This window comes from Chelonoidis abingdonii, chromosome 14 (genome assembly GCF_003597395.2).
Source record: "Chelonoidis abingdonii isolate Lonesome George chromosome 14, CheloAbing_2.0, whole genome shotgun sequence".
Classification (NCBI taxonomy): Eukaryota; Metazoa; Chordata; order Testudines; family Testudinidae; genus Chelonoidis; species Chelonoidis abingdonii.
The window spans coordinates 25,990,700-26,013,126 of NC_133782.1; the positions used below are offsets into that span (position 1 = coordinate 25,990,700).

General features: G+C 46.9%; 1 protein-coding gene across 4 annotated transcripts in view; it reads left to right on the forward strand.

Moving 5' to 3' along the window:
* Positions 1 to 22,427, forward strand: part of DLGAP4 (DLG associated protein 4) — a 331,900-nt gene that overhangs the window by 181,761 nt on the left and 127,712 nt on the right. For 3 of the 4 annotated variants that reach the window (XM_032769608.2, XM_032769611.2, XM_075072306.1), the window contains exon 2: positions 14,259 to 14,352. The gene's annotated coding sequence lies outside the window, so the exon portion shown is untranslated. Of the gene's footprint in view, positions 1 to 14,258; positions 14,369 to 22,427 lie in introns of all 4 variants that reach the window. The other variant, XM_032769609.2, reaches the window with a different exon arrangement.

Consider the following 22,427-nt stretch of genomic DNA (forward strand, 5'->3'; position numbering starts at 1 on the left):
ATCCTGTTGTATTTTAGTTGTAAAACCCCAGGAGAATGTTTAGATCCAGAAATGGAAGTGATAGTGAAAGCTACCATAGCTTTTTGGGAATCCCATTTCTATACAAAATCTAAAGTTGGGGGCCTAAACTACCCAGCACCTACCCCTCCATGATCACCATGTGTAGGGTGACCATATTTTCCCAAAGAGAAAAATGGGACAACCACGGCCCCCCTGCCCCTCCGCCGCTACCCCTGCCACCTCCCCACACATGGGACCGCCCAAGTCCTCCCTACCTCCTGCCTACGTGGGGCCAGTCTAAGGTCCTTCTCCCCACTGGCGCCCAGGGCCTGCCTGAGGCCCCCCACAGCATCCTCCTACCCCCGCCCCGCCATATGCAGGGCTGGTCCATAACCCCACACTGCTCACATGGGGGCCTGGTCCTCTGAGCCCCCTCCGCTCCGCCTGCGTACAGGGCTGGCACTGCCTGCTTGCGACTCCCCTACCTTCCCCACTGTGGCCTGCTTCTCCCCCCACATGCAGGGCTGGTCCAAGGTCCCCCTTCCCCTCCTTCGTGTGCAAGGTTGGTCCTCCAAGCTCACCCAGTGGCCCCTTTTCCCCCCTCTGTATGCAAGGCTGGTCCTCCAAGCCCCTGTCACCAGCCCGTGTGTGGGGCAGGTCCTCTGAGGCTGCCTGCCCAGGGGGCTGGTGGTCCTTTCCCCTCGCCGCATGTCCGTGTGCAGGGCTACCAGAGGCCTCCATCTCCTCCCTGCATGCGGGGCAGGCCTGCCAGCCCAAATCACTCTCCCTAGCCCTCTCTCCATGCAGGGCTAGCGTTGCCACTCCTGCCCATACACATATTCCTCCAGACCCTGCTAGGGGTCCCACCCCACTTTTTTGACAAAAAAAAATTGCTCTTGCAAGAGCAAATGGGACATATGCTCAGTTTTGTCAAAAAAGTCAGGGCGGCTGGGACAGGACCTAAAAAAGGGTCTGTCCCAGCCAAAACAGAACATATGGTCACCCTAACCATGTGTAAGTTTCCTGTCAGCAGCTACTATGAGAATGGATCTCTTTTGGGACTCGGGAAATCAGGGAGTCCAGTGGAAGGGGCTGTAAATCAGTTTCCAGACTGTGTCAACCATATATGGTCTGAGATCAGAAATCTACATGTAATGGTTACTTTTGTAACATAGGGGTTCTCAGCTTGGGGCACCGAATACCGAGGGGGGTCACAAACAGGTGTCAGAAGTCATGACTCCTCTGGCCTTCCTAAATGGCCAAATGGGAAGGGGGTCCCAGCTTGATGGGAGCAGGGTCCCGGAAAGGAAAAGGGGCCATAGTACGGAAAAAACTGAGAACCACTGAAAGCTTCCTGTTAATATGACCATACTCTCCTGCTACTAGATGTGCATGAAAGCAGAGTGCATCCTGGGCTAAAATCTCTGGCTATGGGCTCTCATACTGTTATGTCAGAAGTGTGACTCTTGCCGGGTGATGCTGGGAGCTATGATTTAAAAAAATAAAAAAACCCTGATACTTCCATACCATTCTCTGCACTGAGGCCAGCAGGAATTGGTGTAATTGTGAGCTCCCTGCTACTCCCCAGCAGCCTGTGCTCCGACAGCATTTCCTACAGAAATATAGGAATGCTGCAATGGAGAACTATACCACAATTGCCCCAGAGGCAGTGCCCCTGCATCATTCCCCCCCGGGGATGGCTGCTGAGATTAGCCAGGGGCAGGGGAGTTTTCACATTCTTCTTTATAGTACTTTGTTTCTTGGCACCAGGGGATTGGCTTTCATTCCCCTTCTGTCCATGGGGCCTGGCTGTGTGGGGCTGTTGTTGCTGTTTTGTACTGCTCTTTATTTGTGACACTGTGAATGCTATTTTAAGAAAATGAATCATGTCTTTATAATGCCATAAATCTGGACTGTCTCTTGGAAGACGTAGTCAAAAAATCAAGGGACCTGCATTTCAGTCTGATTGTGCAACTCTGGTGCATTAATATCCCAGGGAAGAGAAGAGAATTGGTTTCAGGACCCCAACAGACCTCGGCCGCCCTAGCCTTCCCTAGAGGTGGGTTTTGGAGAGACAGCTGGCTGCATTACTCCAACTACTTTCTCAGGGGTATAATGTTCTAGACGTTGTCAGATACCCCAACAGTGGCCAGAGTTGGGATTTCATTGAGACTGTTTGTCACTATAGAGCTCAAAGCCGGTCTCCAGAGGCCTCCCCTGTGACACAGTCTTCAGACTAAAGCACTGGAGAAAGTAAATACTATTTTTCAGTAATCAGGCACAAAAATGCTACCCTGTATTTGTCCTTTATTCCTTTCTCTTATAATCAATAGCAGAGTCATTCAGAGGGGACAATATTTGCTTTATAGGAAACTTAGTAAATAGCTTTACCCTTTATTGCTATAATGATTCCCACTGGGAGAGGCAGGGACGGGATTAGCTGAGACCTCTCTGGAGCTAATGCTCTTGCAGCACTGCCTGTTGTGATTTCTCCTATGGAAGTCTGGGACCAGAGATACCTGTGAGCTCCTCCAGAGCCTATCGAACTCCGACCTCTTTCCCTGCAGTGCGAGTCCAGCCTCGTCGCAGCTTCCATTTCCTAGAACACCTCCAGTAACCAGCACTCCTGCACTGATTCGCACAGCGACACCAGCTGGGAGAGGCTGGAACTGGATTAGCTGTGAGCTCCTCCCCAGCCAGTGCTCCTGCATCATTACCTGCAGTTGCGGAATCCATAAGAATTGTCTAGCATTAGCACGGGGGCTCCCCAAGTGCCTCTCTTCAGTGATTGCTGTCCCACGATACCACCTACCCTAAGTAAAACAACTATTTAAAAGATGGTGGCAAACTGGAAAGGTTGCAGCAAAGAGCTGTGAGAGTGATTCACAGTCTGGAAAACTGCTTTACATGGAGAGACTCAAGAACCTCAACCTATTTAGTTTCTTCGAAAGAAGGTTAAAAGGTGGCTTGATTACAGTCTAACTCCGTGAGGTGAATTTTTCTGAGAGTAGAAGACTGTTTAATAGAGCTTGACAGGAAATGGTTTTCCTATGCCCCAAAAATATTTGAGATTTGGGAAAAATTTCCCGTCCCGAATTAGGTTGAAAGTTCAAAAGTGTTTATGAACTGAAAATTCTAAAAAAAATTTGTTCCAGGACAAGCAAAATATTTTGTTTTGATAATTTCAGAATGTTTCATTTCATTTGTGATGCATTTTCATTTTAAATGTATTATAATTAGCTTAAATTTCTAAATGAAAAGTCATTCTGAACTGGGTAGCCAACATTTTTAATTTTGAAAATATCATAGTAGGTCATTTCAACAATTTAGAAAAAATTTTACCTAAATATTTTTCAAGCCAAGAAATTCACCAAAATTGATCTTTTCCAGCAAAAAGTTTTGGATTAGACAAATCTCTATTTTTCCCCTAACAATCATTTAATTATAAAATTCCTGACCAACTCTACAATTTAATCTAGTAGACAAAGGTTATGGGCTTGATGCTGGAATTAGTGGGTGAAATGTACTGGTCTGTGTTATGCAGGAGGTCAGACTAGATGATCGTAACAGTTCCTTCCAGCCTCAACATCAATGAATCTGTGAATCTAAGTGCTAGAAGCTACTTTAGTTATTGTGCCAAAGTCAGACCGGACAGCTGCAGGAGGGTGGTGCTGCTGGGTTCTGGGAAGTGGGCAGGCTTATCCTCTCCCAGCCTATGGGGAAGATCCACTGAGCCCAGGACACAAGTAAGTATAGGAGACAACAGAAAAAATAACAAGGACAGGTGTGAAGATCAGAGGGTCAAAGAAGGGAACCTGAAGGGGACACTGAGCAGAGAACCCTGGACAGTACCCACTGCTCTTCGAAGGTGTCAAGGGAGCCAGTGGACACCATCCAGAGGAGCTCTCCCCAGAGGCATGAGCGGAGAGTGGAACAGAAATAGGCCCCACAGTCACAAAGAACCCCCTCAGCCAACGTCCTCTCCCTTGCAGGAGGGTGGTGGAGGGCCGATATGTTAGCCCAGGGGTTCTCAAACTGGGGGTCATGACCCCTCAGGAGGTCATGAGGTTATTACGTGGGGGGTTGCGAGATGTCAGCCTCCATCCCCAGCCCTGCTTCACCTCCAGCATTTATAATCATGTTAAATATAAAAAAGTGTTTTTAATGTATAAGGGGGCTCACACTCAGAGGCTTGCAGTGTGAAAGGGTCACCAGGACAAACATTTGAGAACCACTGTCCTAGAATGTTGAAGGCTCTTTTTCCCCACTAGCTGAGAAGGGGTTACCTCCGGTCAATTAGGGACACCTGCATCCAATTAAGGGCTGCCTGAGCTCTTTTAAAACCCCTCCTCTGGTGAAAGAAAAAAAAGAGAGAGAGAGAGAGAAGCTGCTGCCCAGCTAATGGCAGCAGGGAAACAAGCTCCTCCTGGGTGAGAGGCTGTGCTCATTCCCATAAAGAAACAGCCAAACCCTGCGTATCTGCTAGGGGAAGGACTGACACCCTGGAGCAAACAACAGGGCAACACCCTGCCCCAGTGAGGAGGCAGGAAAGGTATCCCTCTTTGTTATTGTGTTTCTGAGACTGTTTCCTTTTTGTTTGGTGGAGGATCACCCCTGAGGCCAGGGCCGGCTCAGGCTTTTTTGCCACTCCAAGTGGCAAAGGGTAAAAAATGCTGCGATTGGCGGCACTTCGGCAGCTGCTCTACCGCGCCACTTCATTCCTCAGCAGCAATTCGGCAGCGGGTACTTCGCTCCGAGAGGGACTGAGGGACCCGCTGCCGAATTGCCACCAAAGACCCGGATGTGCTGCCCCTTCCTATTGGCCGCTCCAAGCACCTGCTTCGTTCGCTGGTGCCTGGACCCGGCCCTGCCTGAGGCCAGCCCTGAAAATACAGAGGAGCATACAAGGGGGCGGGAAGTCCAACACTGCCCAGAGTGGGGCTGATTTACCCCAGGCCCGCCACCACCAGAGGGGGAAGTGCTAAGTCTGGTGAGATGAAGGAGGTGCCTTGATACATTATGTATGGACAGAGGGGAGAGGTGAATGTTGCATTTTGAACTGAACTCACTGCAGGTCTAAGCTCCCACCCACGGTGTCTGTTCCTAACCCATTTCGTACCATGCATAGCCACTTGTCTTCTCTCTGCATGGTTACCTTACTCCCAGAAAGTTCCAGCACCAGCTCAAAGACATTTTTCACATATTGAAATGGCTTAATGACATAATTCAGTCACTTTCTTTCATTTCTTCCCATTACAGCCATGGCTAGCATGGGTCTGATTGTGAAAAATTGATGAACGGCAGGTTGCTTTGCTTGATTTTCCTGCATGACAAACTCTGTTTTTCTTTCACATTTAATGAGAAGCAGAGACAGGGAATTTGCCGAGGTTCTTTTGAAGTTTGGAGAAGAAGCACGGAAGTCTCCAGCTACTCCTTAGCTGGTTGTTTTTTCCTTCCTTCGAGGCTCTCTGGACTGAAATCTGCCTCTCGAGCCATTAAATTTTCATGGCATTTTCACCAGCCCACTTATTTCGTACAGCACAATAGACGTGCATGGTTCTCATAGACAGCACATTTCCTGTGGCGTCTTTCAGCCCAAAAGGTCCCAAAGCACTTTGCAAACTTTGGGATAAGTCATGGCCTAAGCCACAGCCCAGCAGGAAAGGACATTGGCTGACTGGACACAACTAAAGCCTTTATAAATGCAGAAGCCCCTTCACCTACCACTTAGGTGCAACCACCTCTGAGGCAGAACTCCTGGCGATGTAATGCCTAACAGGGGAATGATGATTGTCTTCCCCTGGTTAGTCCCTCCCCATAAGGCCATGGAGATCATGCTTCATTTCCATTGTGAGCACTAAGGTTAGATGATGTGGGATATAGACTGCTAGGGACAGGTCATTCCCCCTTCTTCTAGGCTGGTAGTTGGAGACACATGAATAACTTGTTTATTGTGTATTTATTATTTTGGCTGGCAACTGACATCAGTTAAAACAATCAGGAGGGTCCTTTGGAATAAAAGACTCGGGGGTGCAATCCTGCTCCCTCTGACATCACTAGCAAAACTCCCATTGGCTACAGCTGAGTCAGGTTTGGGCAATCAGTATCAGAACCTGCCCTTGCCCTCCCCCCCACTTATTAAAATAGCCTCTGGGCTAATTGGAAGCTCACTGAACCTGGGCTGCACCTTGCCAGACTTTGGCTGTGGCGGGGTGCTAGCAAAACTGGAGGGAGTGAGCTCTCTCTGGCCCCGTGGATCATAATGAGGAGAGGTGATCTGCCATGTAACTGGATCCTAATCTTTTATGGGATGCCACCCACATCTTGAACCATTCTGGGATGTGAATTGGTTACCACTGCAGAACACAGATGACATGTGCTTCTCATCCCAGCTTGCTCCACTCCAGGGACAAGCCACTGCATGCAGCTTCCTGGTGCTTTCAGCACTGTGCAGTGACCTGACCTTTAAAAAAGTTTGGATCACCCTGGGAGTTCTTCATCACACTGGAACAATCACAGCTTTCAGGCATGGCATGCCACCACCGTCGCCTGGAAATCCAGGAGCTATAGAGGACTCAATCTGACCCCCAAGGCTGTGAAATGTTTTGGCAAAAGTTAAACATGCACCTTCCATATCACAAACATTCATGGTCCCTGCTCCCACCCCCTCAGCCCAACAGCTGTTGGGTGAGCAGGCAGATTTGGAGAGCAGAAATGAGGGGGTTTGATGGGAAAAGTACAGTTGGTTGCTAATATAACCCAGGCACAGTTGTTAATTTGCATTTCCTTGGGGCGGTGATGCTGAAATTAATTAAAGGTAATTATAGCACTGCTATACTTGTGCATCTGCAGCATGCAAAGACAAAGGCAACCTTACAAACAATAGGCTCTTCCTTCAAGTCTCAATGGAGCGTTTGTTTTATTTCAAGAAAACTCCAAGGTGAGTGGAAGGATGGGGACCCGTCCCTTGTCACAGCTGTGCTAAGCTCTGCTGGTGGCACTGGTGAGGCCATAGCTGATGGATGCTGGAGGGCAGCAGTGGTGAGGGATGCTGGTGGCATTTTCGATGGATGCGACTGGTGTGGGAGATGGGTGTCAGTGGCATTTGTGATGGATGCTCATGGCTGCCGTGACAAATGGTGGTGGTCATGCTGGTCATGTGGCTTGACAGCCTCAGTGGATGCTGGTGATCAGGAAGGATGCTGGTAGCAAGATTGATGGATGCCGGTGGTGTTGCGAATGAAAGTTGGTATTAGCGAGGGATAACGGTGACTTTGCTAACGGAGGCTGGTAGCACTAGAGATGTATGCTAATGGCATTTGTGCTGAATGTCAGGGGGAACATTGCTCCGGGATCCTGGTAGCAGTAGGGAGGGGTCCTGGCAGCATTAATGGGTGTTACCCCCCTTTCACTTCCAGGTCACCTGTTCAAATCTAACTTGAGCCACTAGTGGCTCAAATCATTACTATCTTTGGTGCCTGGTCAGTGGCATTTATGAAATCAATAGATGGTGTCAATGCAGCTCCTGCTGGATAGACACTGCAGAACACAGGCATCATTCCTTTTGTTATAATGCGTGTTGGTACTGCTGCTGTTGGTTAGTACAAAGTGCGCACCAGCTGTCAGCACTAACTGATATCTTTGCTGGCAGTCTTAGCAGAGAGGCCCAGGAGGGCATGGGCCATGGAGACAGAACATCCCTGGGTCTCCAAAAAGTGGTTGCTCCAAAACAGAGAGGGGAGGCATACTTGGTGGAGTTGCCTGGGGCATCATTCTCAAGAGTTCTCAATCCAGCCCCTTGCACCAGCATGCAATAAAAAGAAGAGGGTTGGTTGAAATATCAGATAGGTGAGTCAGTCAGGTGACCTTTAGAAGATGATGGGACTGTCTTACCTAAATGACAATTACTGGAGTCTACCTGGGCACCAGCAACATGCCAGAAGAACAGCCATACTGGGTCAGACCAAAGGTCCATCTAGCCCAGTATCCTGTCTACTGACAGTGGCCAATGCCAGGTGCCCCAGAGGGAATGAATAGAGGCTAGGGACACGTGATTCCAAAGCATCATAACATTCCTCTAGTCATATCTGATTCTAACTTGGGCTTGAACAGAGTTTCTGCATGAGTGAGGACAGCATGTAATGAATGGGGTGAGGAGGAAAGATCAGGGCTGGATTTAGTAGGAAAGTCTGTCTATTGATCTATATTAGGGTTTTGTACTGGCATCCATCACTATAGTATCTGGACTTCTCCCAAACACTGTCATCTTAACCCCACCTCCGCTATGCTATCTAAGGGCATGTCTATGCTACAGACTTTGGTCCATTGCATGAAACAGTAACATTTCAGTTTCTATTCCATGGGTACAAGTGTAGGCCAATGGCACTGAAGATTGGTTTTCTCCAGGCAATGTTGATTTTGGCTGATGCATCACTCCTGAAGGTAACAAAGGCACAGAGAGCACCGCCACTACTGGCGTCTGAAACTGCCCGAGCCCATATGCCATTAGCCTGTTTGCTGCAATGGTGCAAGCCAAAGTCATCAAAGAGTGGCGTGGGAAAATGTCCTACCGTAGAGGGAGACATAATACAGACAGACAGACAGCCCTAGAAACACTCTGCAATCCACTTCTGAAGATCTCCATGAAAGCTTCATCGAGATCTCTCGAGGATAAAAGGGACATCCCTGTGACATCAAACAAAGAGCTCTGCACTTCCCCCTCACACACACACTTAACCCAGCAGATGTCATCTATCCCTCTGTTTATTGTACCACTACCTCTTCTCATACTAGGGAAGCAGTGAAGAGTCAATACCTGTGTCTTGTGAATGTGAGGGCGGGCTGGGTGCCATCTTTCCATGTAAACATTATAAGGATAAATGTGTGCACGCAGTTACCCGAGGTCCCTTCCGTTTCATCAGGTTCATCCGCACTCGTCTGGCAGGACTGGCTAAATTATAGTAGAGACTGAAATGACTCTAAGTCCCCCGTCCCCCCCGCCTGCTCATAGCAGAGGGGGTCTCAGTCTCTGGCTTCTCTAAGGTATCCACAGTGGCCTGTAGGGTGCTGGTGGGGTCAGGGCCGGCTCTAGGCACCAGCGTTCCAAGCACGTGCTTGGGGCAGCACTCCAGCCCTGTAGGGCGGCACTTCGATGGCGACACTCCGATGGCGACACTCCATTTTGTTTGTTTGGTTGGTTGGTTTTTGGTTTTTTGCTTTGGCAGCAGCACTTGGCACTCTGGCTTTGTTTTTGGTTTTTGTTTTTTTCTTGGGGTGGCAAAAAACCTGGAGCCAGCCCTGAGTGGGGTCTTTATCAAGTATGAAATGCAGTTCGTTGTAGAAGTGGCAGATCTGCGGGGCGTCACCAGCTCTACTGTGGCACTATCTGGATTTCTGGTATCCTTGGCAAAGTTTCTTTGCTGCTTGTGGCACTGGTGCTGATTCCTGTTGTACTCCTTTGCCTGTACACCCCTCCTCCCCCCACCATACAGTCTGCTAGTAGATGGTCATGTTTCTGCAGCTGGTACATAGCTGTGTTTGCACAGCCTCTTATCTCCATGGGGTCAGGACATCCAATACCTCCTGTCTCCTCCAAGAAGGAGTGTGGTTACTGCATGGAGCTGGCATGGTTGGTTGGGCAGTGGTACATAAGAAAGGTGAGCTGCTAGGTGTGCTTTCCAAGGTGGGCAATCAGGAAAAGGCATTTCAAAAACACATGGGGAGTGGTTAAAGAGGGGGGAGGGTGACTTCAAGTGTCTATAATCTCTGGGCAGTAGAGTTTAAAATTATGACCAGAGCGGTCACTGTCGCTGGGAATGAGGCACTGTGAGACAGCTGCTGGAGGACTTCTAGGGTTGAGACTGGTCACGCAGTGTGTACACTCACACTGTGTCAACTTCAGAGGATTGACCATGGCTTTAATCCAGTTCAGGGAGATGGTTTTACTGTGTCACTGTAATGGGGTGTTTACGTCCACTGAAGACAACTTTGAATGTAGACATGTGCACATATAAGGATGTGCTGGCCGCCGCTTCCCGCTGCCCCCATTGGCCTGGAGCGGCAAACCCTGGCCAGGGGGAGCCACAATCAGCTGAACCTGCAGCCGTGGCAGGTAAACAAACCGGCCCGGCCTGCCAGGGGCTTTTCCTGGACAAGCGGCAAATCAGCTTTGAGAACTACTGTTCTAGAGGTGAGAGAGTTGAAACAGACCACTTGTCCCCTATCCTTGCATGAATCCTTTGAGTATAGCCACTGAAAGAAGGAACTGTGAGACTGCAGTAACTGATTTTTATTGCATATAGACTCACACTCATAGACTTTAAGGTCAGAAGGGACAATTATGATCATCTAGTCTGACCTCCTGCACAATGCAAGCCACAGAATCTCACCCATGTAATCAAAGGAAGCCTGTCTATCATCTTGTATTATATCTTTAATTTTTGTTAATCTTTTTTCTATCCAAATTATCTTAAGTGTAGAGTTGGCCAGGATCCTGAGGTATGGGTTATTCCATACTGGTATGAGAAGAGAATTAGTAAGATCGGATGCTGTAAGCATTTTAACGTGTTGCAGGATGCCCTGTGTAGATGCAAAGGTTGGATTTTTCCTTAAGGGTGTGGGTAGCTTCTTATAAAAGAAGAGAGGGAGCCAAATTATATAGCTAAGCCTTTTTGATCTCAAACCAAGCTGGTGTGTATGCAGAGCAGCTGGAGGGGATCTGTCTTACATTACGACTCATTTGGAATGCTAGATAATGTAGATACAAATCTGGCAACCCCAGGATATTTTTAATAGTCTGCTGTATCAAGCAAGGTGGTTTTTTATCCCATATAAATTGCATGATATGTCTATTTAATTGAGCAAAAAGCAAGAGAGAGACCTTGAAAGGCAAAGGCTAATGATATAAGTCATTTAGGGGCAGATATTCATTTTGGTTATTTCTATTCTCCCCAATAAGGATAGAGAAAGGAGACACCACCTCTCTGTATCTTTGGAAAATTCTTTTAATACATAGGATATATTTATAGAACAGTTTTGGGAAGATTAGGACAAATTTTAACATCTAAATTAGTTATTTCCTTGCATATTTGAAATGGAAAATGCTGAAACTGAGAAGGATCTGGTCTTTTGGATATATCCATTGTTTGATTTGTTCCATTAATATGAAAGCCAGAGATCTTTCAAAAAATAACAACTGCATTCAGTAATTATGGGATTGATGAGGGTGGATTCTTCAAAAGCACAAAGATGTCATCAGGATATAAACTGATTTTATATTCTTTCCTGTTTATAGTCACACCTTCAATGGCTGAGTGCTGACGTGTACATTGCTAGTGGTTCAAGAGTGACATTAAAAAGGGATGGGAGGCCAGAGGGGTCAGCTCTGTTGTGTCCCTCTCTCTAGTTGAAATATGGGCAAAATAATTCCATTAGTTAATACTGAAGCAAAGGGAGAGTTGTATAATACGCTGACCCAATTCAGGAATATTGGTCCAAATCAAAAGTTTTTTAGGACAGCCACTAGATAAGGCCATACAACACTACCAAAGGCTTTCTCTGCATCTAAAGATAAGGCTATGGAGGGACTATCTGTCAGCTGAGCTTGCTGGATCAAGTGAGAAATTTTTCTTGTATTAGCATCAGCCAATCTTCTTTTAATGAAACCAACCTGATCTGTGCCTGTAATCAATAGGATGATGGTGGTCAGTCATGTGGCTAGCATCTTTGCAATCTGTTTTCAATAGAGATATGGGGCGGTAGTCACCACATTTGCACCCATCTTTGTTCTTCAGCATTAAAGTAAATGAAGTAATCCTGTCATAAGTCATGGTTCCTTTTTGGAATGTTTCAGTGAAGACCTTTGAAAGAATAGAAGATAGTTGCTTATGAAATGTGCCTGAAAGCCATTCATCCTAGGAGCCTTGCTGGAATTCATATTTTTAAAGCCTGTTCAATCTCTTGTGTTGTGATAGCTTTGTTCTTAAACAACACTTGTTCTGAAGGTAGGGCAGGCCTCCAACGAAATGATCAAATATATTAGAGTCAACTTGGTTGTCTGATTTACCTCAAGCTTTATAGAATTGCTTAAATTGATTATTTATATCTGTTGGTTCCAGGATGGCACTCCCGTCTTCTTATAATTAGGAAGAAATATTATTGCTGGCTAGTTCCATCTTAAGTCTTCTGGCAAGTAGTTTACCTGCTTTCTCACCCCATTCATAATGTCTGTGTTTGACCCTGTTGAGTGCAAATTCAACTTGGCTAAGTAAACATACATTATATTTGCATTTGGCGTTGATTGGGAAATGTAGGTGGTTTTCATTATTTGGGTCAATCATATGCTGTCGCTAGAACTCATCTATTTCTGTGTGCAGAGAATCTAGTAATTTGAGTCTTTCTGTCTTTTTTTGGGGAGGCATTCTTTAAGCATTCACCCTTTATGATAGCTTTCAGAGCTTCCCAAAAGATGGTATCTGAGAACTGTGGAACAAAGCTTTACATCTTTTAGTAGCACAGTGTTTAGCTTCCACCTAGAAGATATTAATGAGGTATAACCAGTGTTGATGGTAAGTATCATTGGAGCATGATCTGAAATTAATATATTATTAATAGCTGCTTCTAGGCATGCTTGAATCAGTTCTGAAGGCACAACAAAAAAGTCAATTCTGGAGGAAGATGAATGTATTGTAGACAAACATGTTTAGTCACGCTCTTTGGGGTATCCTAGCTTCCATGTCTCTAACACAATCCCTCAGAGGCAGAGCTGGTGAATAGATTCTGTCTAGCAGTGCAGGTTGTGATGCTTAGTGTAGATAATACTTCAGTCAGTAGACGGTGCTATAAACCCCAACTTAGTGTCATACTATCACTCTAGGCATTGCAGTGATATATAGTTATTGCTTAGTTCCAAAGGAGATTAACAGAAGAGTTCAGTCTAGTTGGTTATCTGCTAGGAGCTAGAAGATTATATAAGTGAATAATACCATATCTACCAGGATACACAGGAAAACAAACTGATGTTTAAATTTGCTTAGGTTTGCTTTTTATGATGAAAAAACTATTCCGCTATTTTTGGTCTCAGACTTTCAAGTGTGTACCAAGCATCAGAGGCATGTTTTGCAAAGTCGTGTGGTGCCTGCTAAAGCCACAGTGAAGGTAGATGGGGACTAGATGCTGTATCTGACATTAGTTACCCTCGGGATTTGCTTTATGCTGTTGAATGCAGCCCTCTTTTTGTTAAGCTCAGCTGAGAAGTCAGGAAAAAGAGAAATGTCATGGCCTTTATGCATAGAGGTTTCAGCTTTTCTGGCAGCATTCATTAACATTACTTTATCACTGAACATCAGCAGCTTGAAGATGATGGGTCTGGGCTGGCCAGACTCCTGCCTTCTAGTACAAGGCATTAAATGAGCCCTTTCAATATCCACTAGGGGCAGCTGAGTGTCCAATTTAAATATGTCGGGGACCAGCTTCTGAAGAAGCTGATAATCTCCTCCTCTAGATCCTCAGCAATACCCAAGAGGTGCAGGTTGTTTCTTTGAGATCTGTTTTCTAAGCCATCATGTTTTTCTTCTGGTTTGTAGTCTAAGCTTTAAGGAGCCAGTTTCTTCTTTAAGTTCCCTGGTTTCAATAGCCATCTTCTGTAGCTTACTTTCCAAGTGAGCCATTCAGGATTTTATATCATGTACATCTTTAGAGAGCTCATGAATATCTGTGGAGATTGAATCCAGTTGCTCTGTGAGGAATTCTTTCAAGGCCGCGATAGCCTGCGCTAGGTTCTGCTGTGGCCTTGCAGTTTCCCCCTTCAGCTGCTGCGACGATGCAGGCTGAGGTCTTTTGTTGCCTCTCATTTTTATATTGGAATCCACAGTAAACAGCCTGAAGTTTATCCAGAGGATTAATTTAAACCTTTAAGACAGAAGCTTATTGCCAATTTGCTAGGAACATAATTATTAGAGACGAATCGATACATGGGGAGTGTGGTGGCCCAGGACTCGGCAGCCATCTTCCTCACAGGTACCATGTGACCCCCCCTTCACCTTTTCACAAGATGTTTTTCAGCATTTTCCATGTGTTTTTGGTTGGGCTGTAAATAAAGAGGGATGGATTCTTAGCCGGGTGTCAATCAGCGTAGCGCCACTGAAGTCAATCGATTTACACAGACTGACATCAGCAGGTGGTCAAGCCTGGACGGTCCATAGAGGAAACGCCACCACGTTCTCTTAATGACATTTCCCACTTTTCTCTTCAAATCCCAGATCTTCATGCAGGACATCTCCGGAACCCAGAGGAGTCGGAAGAGTGCTGGACGCTGAGTCAGGTCTGTCCCTGAAGCCCAGTGAGACGTGAGAGGTACAGTATGGCCCAGGTCTGAATTTTGAGCTATTCCTTCAGAAACAGCAGAAGGGTGGGGAGAGGGAGCCAGTGCAACCTGCTTTGTTTGATGCTGGTACCGGGGAAGGCAGGACTGGGGTTATGCGGGGAGTTGTGGAAACGGGAGGCAGTAATGTGTTTCAGTAGTGACCCTCCCTTCCTCTAGCTGAGGAACTATGTAAATCACCAGTCTCTAAAATAATCTACTGAAATCTACTATAAATTGCTCTAGCAACGTGGCATCTGTGTGCTGACCTAGTTTGAGACAAAGGAAGTTCTCCCGAGCATCTGAGCGCACCAGAAGCTGCTGGAAGGCAGGCTCTGTGATTGATTAGAATTTGCTTCTATTAGCTATGAATAATGCTGTATAGATTTTCCGTGCCCACTTCCCCTCTCACAGGGACCCTCGTGAAAAGAAGACTCATGCCATAACATAAAATCCACCCCAAAACTGTGGGCCCCATTCTGCATCCCTAATGAGGTTAGCTAGCGTCAGATCAGCAGCCGTAAAATGGCAATGCCCATGGAGAAACAGGAAAACTAGACGCATCATCAGTTATGAAGCTACTAGCTAGGGGAAATGAACTGACTTTGCTTTCCCTTGTGGGTGGGGACACAAGGCTGAGATGTGCAGGATGGATGGATGGATGGATGTGTGGAGCCTGAAGGAGCCACATGGGTAGTCCAGCAAACCTCTGCAAAGCTGGATAGTGCTTCCCAGTCACAGGCAGGGGGGTCTAGCAATCCAGGAACTGGGGACTTCTCCATGCAGTACAGCAATGTGCACTAGAGGACTGCCAAGTCTGAAGTACACCAGCATGTTGTGCACTAACTGGCCCATGCAAACTCTGCTGGCATAAGCTAAAAGTTTCCCAGTGCACGTTAACATGGTGCACCAGCAGGGTCTGCACAGGCCTGGTAGTACACAACATGTTGGTGCACTTTAGTGCACATTGCTGCACCACTCAGCAAGCCCTTTGAGAGTGCTTACTAGTGAAACCCCATTGCTCAGGTCCCTGGAAAATACCAGAGACACTGGGCCCGATTCGCTGCTCATTTCCCCCTGGGTAAGTCAGGAGTGGTCCCACTGACATCAACAGCATCATACCATGTACATGAGAGCAGATCCAGAGCTATGGCTCAGGGAAAGCATGCAGAATGCAGCCACTGCTTCTACGAAAACACTTCATAATGGCTTCTGCTAACCTTCCTGAACACCTGGGGTAGATGAATGGGCTGAATCTGCACATTCAGACCCTGAACCAGTGTCCCAGCCCTCGGCTTTACTGGTGACTCAGAAACCATAACACAGTGGTTCGCAAACATTTGTGCTGATGACCCATTTCATGTAGCAAGCCTCTGACTGTGACCCCTGTAATAAATTAAAAATACTTTTTTATATATTTAACACCATTATAAATACTGGAGGCAAAGCAGGGTTTGGGGTGGAGGCTAACAGCTCGCGACCTCTCAGGTAATAACCTCATGACCCCCTGAGGGGTCCTGACCCCCAGTTTGAGAACCCCTGCCATAACACAACTCAGTCTGAGTTTTGCTGTCTCAGAGGTTTCCCTCCAGGACTTCTCCTGTCTTAGCTTCCTACTTCCTTCTCCCCAGAGCCCTGCTCCCAAGGCTTGATAACAAGCCTTACCTGCCACAATGAGTCAACAGGAATCAGCCAGAAGTTTTATGCTGGATTCTAAGAGAGTGGGTCTAAGAGCCCTGCCACCCCATTATGGGCAAATTCAGCCAGTCAGCAGATCAAATCCAGCCAGGCAACCCACCCCAGTTTGAAATCTGACATTCAGAATGCACCACAAACAGTGCAAAAAAAAAAAATCATGCCAACGTCAATGCATATTCTGCTGATGCAAGAAAAACATCCTGCAAACACACTGCATGGTCATGGAATCTCCACACACTCAGAACAGGCAGGTTGAGTGCTTTGAGTCTTCCATTTGTTGTGGACCAGAGCTCCGTGTGGTTTTGCAGAGTGTATGCTCCTCATTTGAACAGTCTACCTCAAGGCTTGTGAAATTACACCAACCAGTTTAAATCAGTCCCAGTCTTGACTTTTTTCATTACTGACTCTTCTGAGCAATTTAATACACAGGAGTTTGTAGCTGACCTATCGCTGGTGTGTCCTTTGTGTTTGGAGAGCCTAGTTAAGTTTCCAAATTTAACAGTGTGTTGTAGGTCTCACACAACCCTTCCTCTCCAGTTCATCAGTGCTCCATCTTTCATTTTCAAATCTCTTTTATTCATACCTCCTTTTTTCCCCCTCTCTGTGCTGATCTGACCTACTTAACATGTTCCCCCCTCCAGAGGAGATGACATCTCCTGGGGAACTTTGAGAAACATGCTATTTAGGGACAATCAAATAGATAGGATCATTTCTGGCTTTTTTGTTCCCTCAGATTTTATTTTATTGCCAGGGACATTTGCATGAAAATAGGCTCCCTCTTTCTTAAGAGTTCATTTGCTCCTGCAGCTTTTTCAACACCTGAAGTCAAAATCCTTTGTCAGATGGCAACTACCTATTTCCACAGCAACCAGCTTCAGTGGCACCTAAACTCCTAAAGATCCAAGACTATTCTTTCCGTCCTATGTGGTGGTATCAAAGTCACCATCACCGCAATTGATTGCAATTGGCAGTCCAGGCTTGAATGGCTTTTGGGCACTGAGCCGCCCTTCCATAAAGGATGAAATGCAATGTGTGGAAGGTGAGTGCACCACTTAGAGTTCCAGGTGGGCCCTATTGTGGTGACTTGAGTGATATTTAGACCTCTGCATGGGAGATAATTTCACTGAGCTGTTTTTTAAATCCCTAGTGTAGACAGGGAAAGTTGCATTTTAGCCGATGTTAGCGAGTGGAGAATAACCGAGGATCTCCTCGAGGTGATCTCCGCTGGGTTAGTGGTGAGGCACACTGAACATAAGAATGTATGAACGGCCATACTGGGTCAGACCAAAGGTCTACCTAACCCTGTATCCTGTCTCTGACAGTGGCCAATGCCAGGTGCCCCAGAGGGAATGAACAGAACAGGCAATCATCAAGTGATCTGTCCCCTGTCGCTCAGTCCCAGCTTCTGGCAAACAGAGGCTAGGGACACCATCCCTGCCCATCCTGGCTAATAGCCATTGATGAATTTATCTAGTTCTTTTATGAACCCTGTTATAGTCTTGGCCTTCACAACATTCTCTGGCAAAGAGCTCCACAGGTTGACTGCTCTGTGTGAAGAAGAACTTTCTTTTGTTTGTTTTAAACCTGCTGCCTATTAATTTCATTTGGTGACCCCTAGTTCTTGTATTATGAAAAGGAGTAAATAACACTTCCTTATTTACTTTCTCCGCATCAGTCAATTATAGACCTCTATCATATCCCTCCTTAGTTGTCTCTTTTCCAAGCTGAAAACTCCTAGTCTTATTAATCTCTCCTCATATGGCAGCTGATCCATACCCCTAACCATTTTGTTGACCGTTTCTGAACCTTTTCCAATTCCAGTATAGGGGAAACTTGCCCTCCTGCAGGACTCACCATTCAAATTGTGTGGACAGAGATCTTCATCTTCCCAGGCTGTCAACGCAACATCTTTAATAAGCTCTACAAAATATCACTATGACACAAAACCTCTAGGGCATTTAAATCATCAGCACAGTCTGCCCTTCCCCCACCAGGGGCAATGGGAAGTAAGAAACCCCCTTATATCCCTGTCTGGCTGCCTTGGATTCGAGCATGCCAGGATCAACAGGTACTGCATGGCTGTTCCCTGCCTCGGAACATGTGGGCGGGGAAGGGAGAGTGGGCAGAGATTGTATAATTCCCTCCTTAGCGCAGATGGCAGTGCAGCAGTCTCATACTTTGAGGGCCTGAGCCTCAGAGGGGCTGGGGTAGGTCCCTCACCCGTGTGACTTTGTGCCTTCTCCACAGGGCTGGAAGGGAGCTACCAATGGCCTGGTGCCTTTTTGTCAGCCTGCGTAGCTCCCTGTCTCAGCCTCCCCCAAGCACAGCTGTCTAGTTTATTTGTAGTTGCTCTTGTTGCTTTCCCCTTCCCGCCCCCCACAGAAAAAACAGGTGATTGTGAAGCAAACGCCGCATCTTGCTTCTTAAATGCGTTGTTACTGAGCAGGACGTCACATCTAGAAGGAGTCTGTGTTGATTTAAAGTAGCAAAGCAAAGGAGTTTTATAAGAACGTAAGAGCTGTCATCTAGTCCCATGTCCTGTCTTCTGACAGTGGCCCGTACTAGTGCTTCAGGGGGAGTGTATTGAACAGGGCAGTTTTGGAATGGTTCCACCCAGCCTTCCACTCACGGCTTCTGGCACTCAGAGGTTTTAGGGTTGCCCCAAGCTTGGGGTTGCATCCATGACCATCTGGGCTAATAGCTATCGATGGACCTATCCTCCAGGAACTTATCCCGTTCTTTTTCTGAACCCAGTTATATTTGTAGTCATCACAACATCTCTCTCTCTCTCTCTCACTCGCGCGCACACACACACACACACACACACAAGAGAAAACGCCCCGGATGCTAGGGGGAACTGTACAGCAAGATAATGAGTGACTGGAGGAAGACCTGTTGTATAACGAATTGTTATAAGTTAGACATTTTCTATTTTTATCCCTGTGATTAGATTCTGAACTCTTTGACTCATCATTAATGTATTCCGATGAAAGCAGGCTGCAGCCTCAGCTGAATTCTGCGCAGTGTTCCAGGCTAATTTGGGGAGCCTTGAAATCATGCGTGTAGGCAGACTACGTCACCTATGCCACAGCATACAGTCTTTTTAATTTTGGGGGGTGGGGGTGGGTAACGTTCCTTATGCCAGTTGGCAAGTTGTTTGTTCCTTATCTGGCTATTTATTAATACACTGCCAGGCTGCTATATATAAAAGCCGCCCCCTCATGGCAGCAGTCCAAATGGAGGATGTGGGCATGGCTACCTCTGGGCAAGTATGGGCATATGAGACCGAGGCATGGCCGTACATTGTGCACACAGATCCCAAACTGCTGACAGCCCCCTGTTAAGGACACAAGATTGTCCATGGATTTAGATTATGTTCATTTTTCCTCATTGGCTTCAGGGGGACCCAATGGTACTGCAATGAACTAGATTATTTATGTGGCACCAGCCATGGTATCTGGGCACCCTACCTGACTTCACATAAGACATTGAAGAGCTGCCAAAGAGACCAAATGCCAGGTCCCTCCTGCAGCCTTTCCATTTTACCAGGAGCTAATCCATTGGGGATGCCAAGGAAAAGAGCTGCACTGCACAGCTCTTCCAGAACATGGCCATGTTCATGCTTAATGGTATTTCTGCAAAGAGCAACACCCAGAAGTTGTCAAGAAAGCTCAGCCACCAGCAGCCAGGAACATCATCAAACCAAAGAGAAGGAGAAATAAGAGCTGAGAAAAAGGTGTCCAGAAGAAAGAGGGACATGGTGTCATACAGACAGCCAAGGAAGGGGTGGGGTAGAGAAGGAAGGATAGAAGCACTGGCAGACATGGGGTGATGATGGCTTAGAATGACAGCCACTTGAGAAGGCTGTGGGGAAGCTGACATCTTTCTGAAATCCAAGTTTTTCCATATAGGGACAGGGATGAGGAGCGCACTCAGCTCTCAGTCCTGGTGCAGCCTGCTGTCTGTGGAGTCAAAAGATAGGCCAAGGGGGCACTGCCTGGGAGACTTGTGATGAGTGTTTATGTGTGGTGTAAGGATGCTCCCCTAGTGCTCGGTTGGGTCCCCTAGATATTGGCCCAGCCAGTCGGAAGCTCTCAATTAACCTCAGGAAAACAACAGAGGTGAAAAGCAAAGGGCTGAAATACGAAGTCCCGTCAGAGAGTTATTCCATTAAAACCTTTGCAGCTAAACCGTCCCCACTACCCTGCAGATCTGATCCACAGCATGCAGGTAGCCAAGAGCAGCATCCACCACCCGGGTCCAGAGAGCCACAGAACATTTCAGGGCTAGGACTGGACTGCCTGCCCAGCCAAGATCTCCAAGGCACCAAACGCATGCAGCTTGTGGTATAGTTGGGGCCCGGTCCTGAGCCTCACCAATTCCCAGGGAAATCTGCAGCCTACACCAATAATGCTAACAGTAATACTGACATAGTGCTAGTCATCTATAGATCTCAAAGCGCTTTACAGCAGAGATAATTAATGTTCTCCCCATTTTACAGCTGGGGAAACTGAGGAATGGAGTGATGAAGTGACTGCCACTTACACATCTGTACTCACAGATGTTCTTATCCTTAGCCCCTACGCAGACCCCTGGAAACACTCATGCACACAGAAACCTGCACAGACACACAACATCCAGCAGCCATAAAGCTACACACCTGCATGCACCCCTCCACAAACACGCTTAGCCACATCCAGCCACACAGACCATTAGAGTCAGACACCCTCAAAACCACAAGTACACCTCCACTCACCCACCCCATCCTCATCCAGCTGCATGGACATTCCCGTCCTCCCCACCCCACACAAATACAGACACGTCCCTAGCCAGGCATCCTCACACACATCTGAAAGCTGCTGTGCCCAGATGAAAGGCTCAGCTCTCTGCATGCCCTCACAAGCCTGATTAAAAAAAAATCTGACTAGCTCTCTGACCCCTGATCCTGGATTACATTGCAGGACACTTTAAAAATAAGTACCAGATGATTTTAAAGTGGTGGAATTACTACTGGATTGGACAAGGGCTGGCAAGCTCTTCCAGACTCTACGAGCGTGTATTTAGACTCCTTATTCATTTTAACTCAGTCCTTACTAAGTAAGAGCCTCGGGATTTGCCTCTTCCTCATTAACGGGTGAAAAGGTTTCTAGGTGTGTTTTGTGCAATGTTTAATCCAGCAGCTAAGGAGTTGTTGTTTTAGACTTCATGTTATGGGCTACATTGGGGCCCTTCCTGTCAGCTGGAAGTGTCCCTGAACAGCAAAAACAGGTACATCATAGGGACTTTTGCTTGCTTGAAGCTGTCTGGTTAATTAGCCCTAGTCTGTTATAGTCAAGAGAGACAGCAGAGTGGTTCAAGCGCTGCTAGTGAGACGTGTGCTGGCTTCTAAACAACTGATTAGGTTGCTGGTTAGTCCACTGCCTTCTTGGGATCTCTGCTTCATAAAAATGAGTCACTGTGCCAGGGGAATCCAAGGGGGTGCGTGGGATCCTTTCAGACAGAGACGTCCCATCATGCCATGTGCCATGAGTCTCTTCAGTCAGGAGGAGTAGCAGTGGCTGGGCGGGCCCCATGTGCTATCAGAGGCATTGTAGCTCAGTGGGCCTTTTATCAATGACAAATTCCATTTTTCTTCCTGAAGAAGAAATGCTAGCGCTGGCCAAGGAGGGAGAGAGAATTATATCCAGGTTAAAGGGCCAGCTGGGGGGGAAGGAAGAATGGAGGAAGGAAATGCTGCCAAAGCTTTGCATCCCAAAGACCCAGCAGGGCCTACTGACCAGATGGTCCTGGCTGCAGACCCTCCTTCCCCTACTGCAGGAAATTGAGTTGGAGAGAGCTGCTGCACAAGCTGCAGAAATAAACCCTGCTGCCTCCCCATAATTTCTGCTTTGGTTATTGCATTTGGATTTTGCACACACGTCCCATTTGGTCCTTCCTTCTGCCCGGCTTTGAATTTGCTGCTGGTCTTCCCAGCAGCCTGCTCAAGCCAGGGGCTATTGGACTGGGAAAGGAGGGAGATGTCAGGGGTAGGAGTGAGCCAGCAGCAGGCCACACAGACCTATTGCTGAGGGCACCAGCAGCCTGCAGAACTTACAATTGTCTTTAAGGATATTACAGATATATATATACATGCACATATACTTAGTCCAGTCCTGCAAGGTGCTGCATTCCTTAACTCTCACTGAAGTCATTGCACCGTGCTAACCCGTAACTATCCCAAATTTTCTAACAATAGCACTAAGAAAAGTCTGAGCTAATCCAGTCATCTCAGTGGCATGTTAACTCTGAACCCTAATGACAATTGACTGCATGCCAGAATTGTTGACTATTTGCTAGAAGCCTGCAGTTATTTTGGGATTGTGAGTGGAGC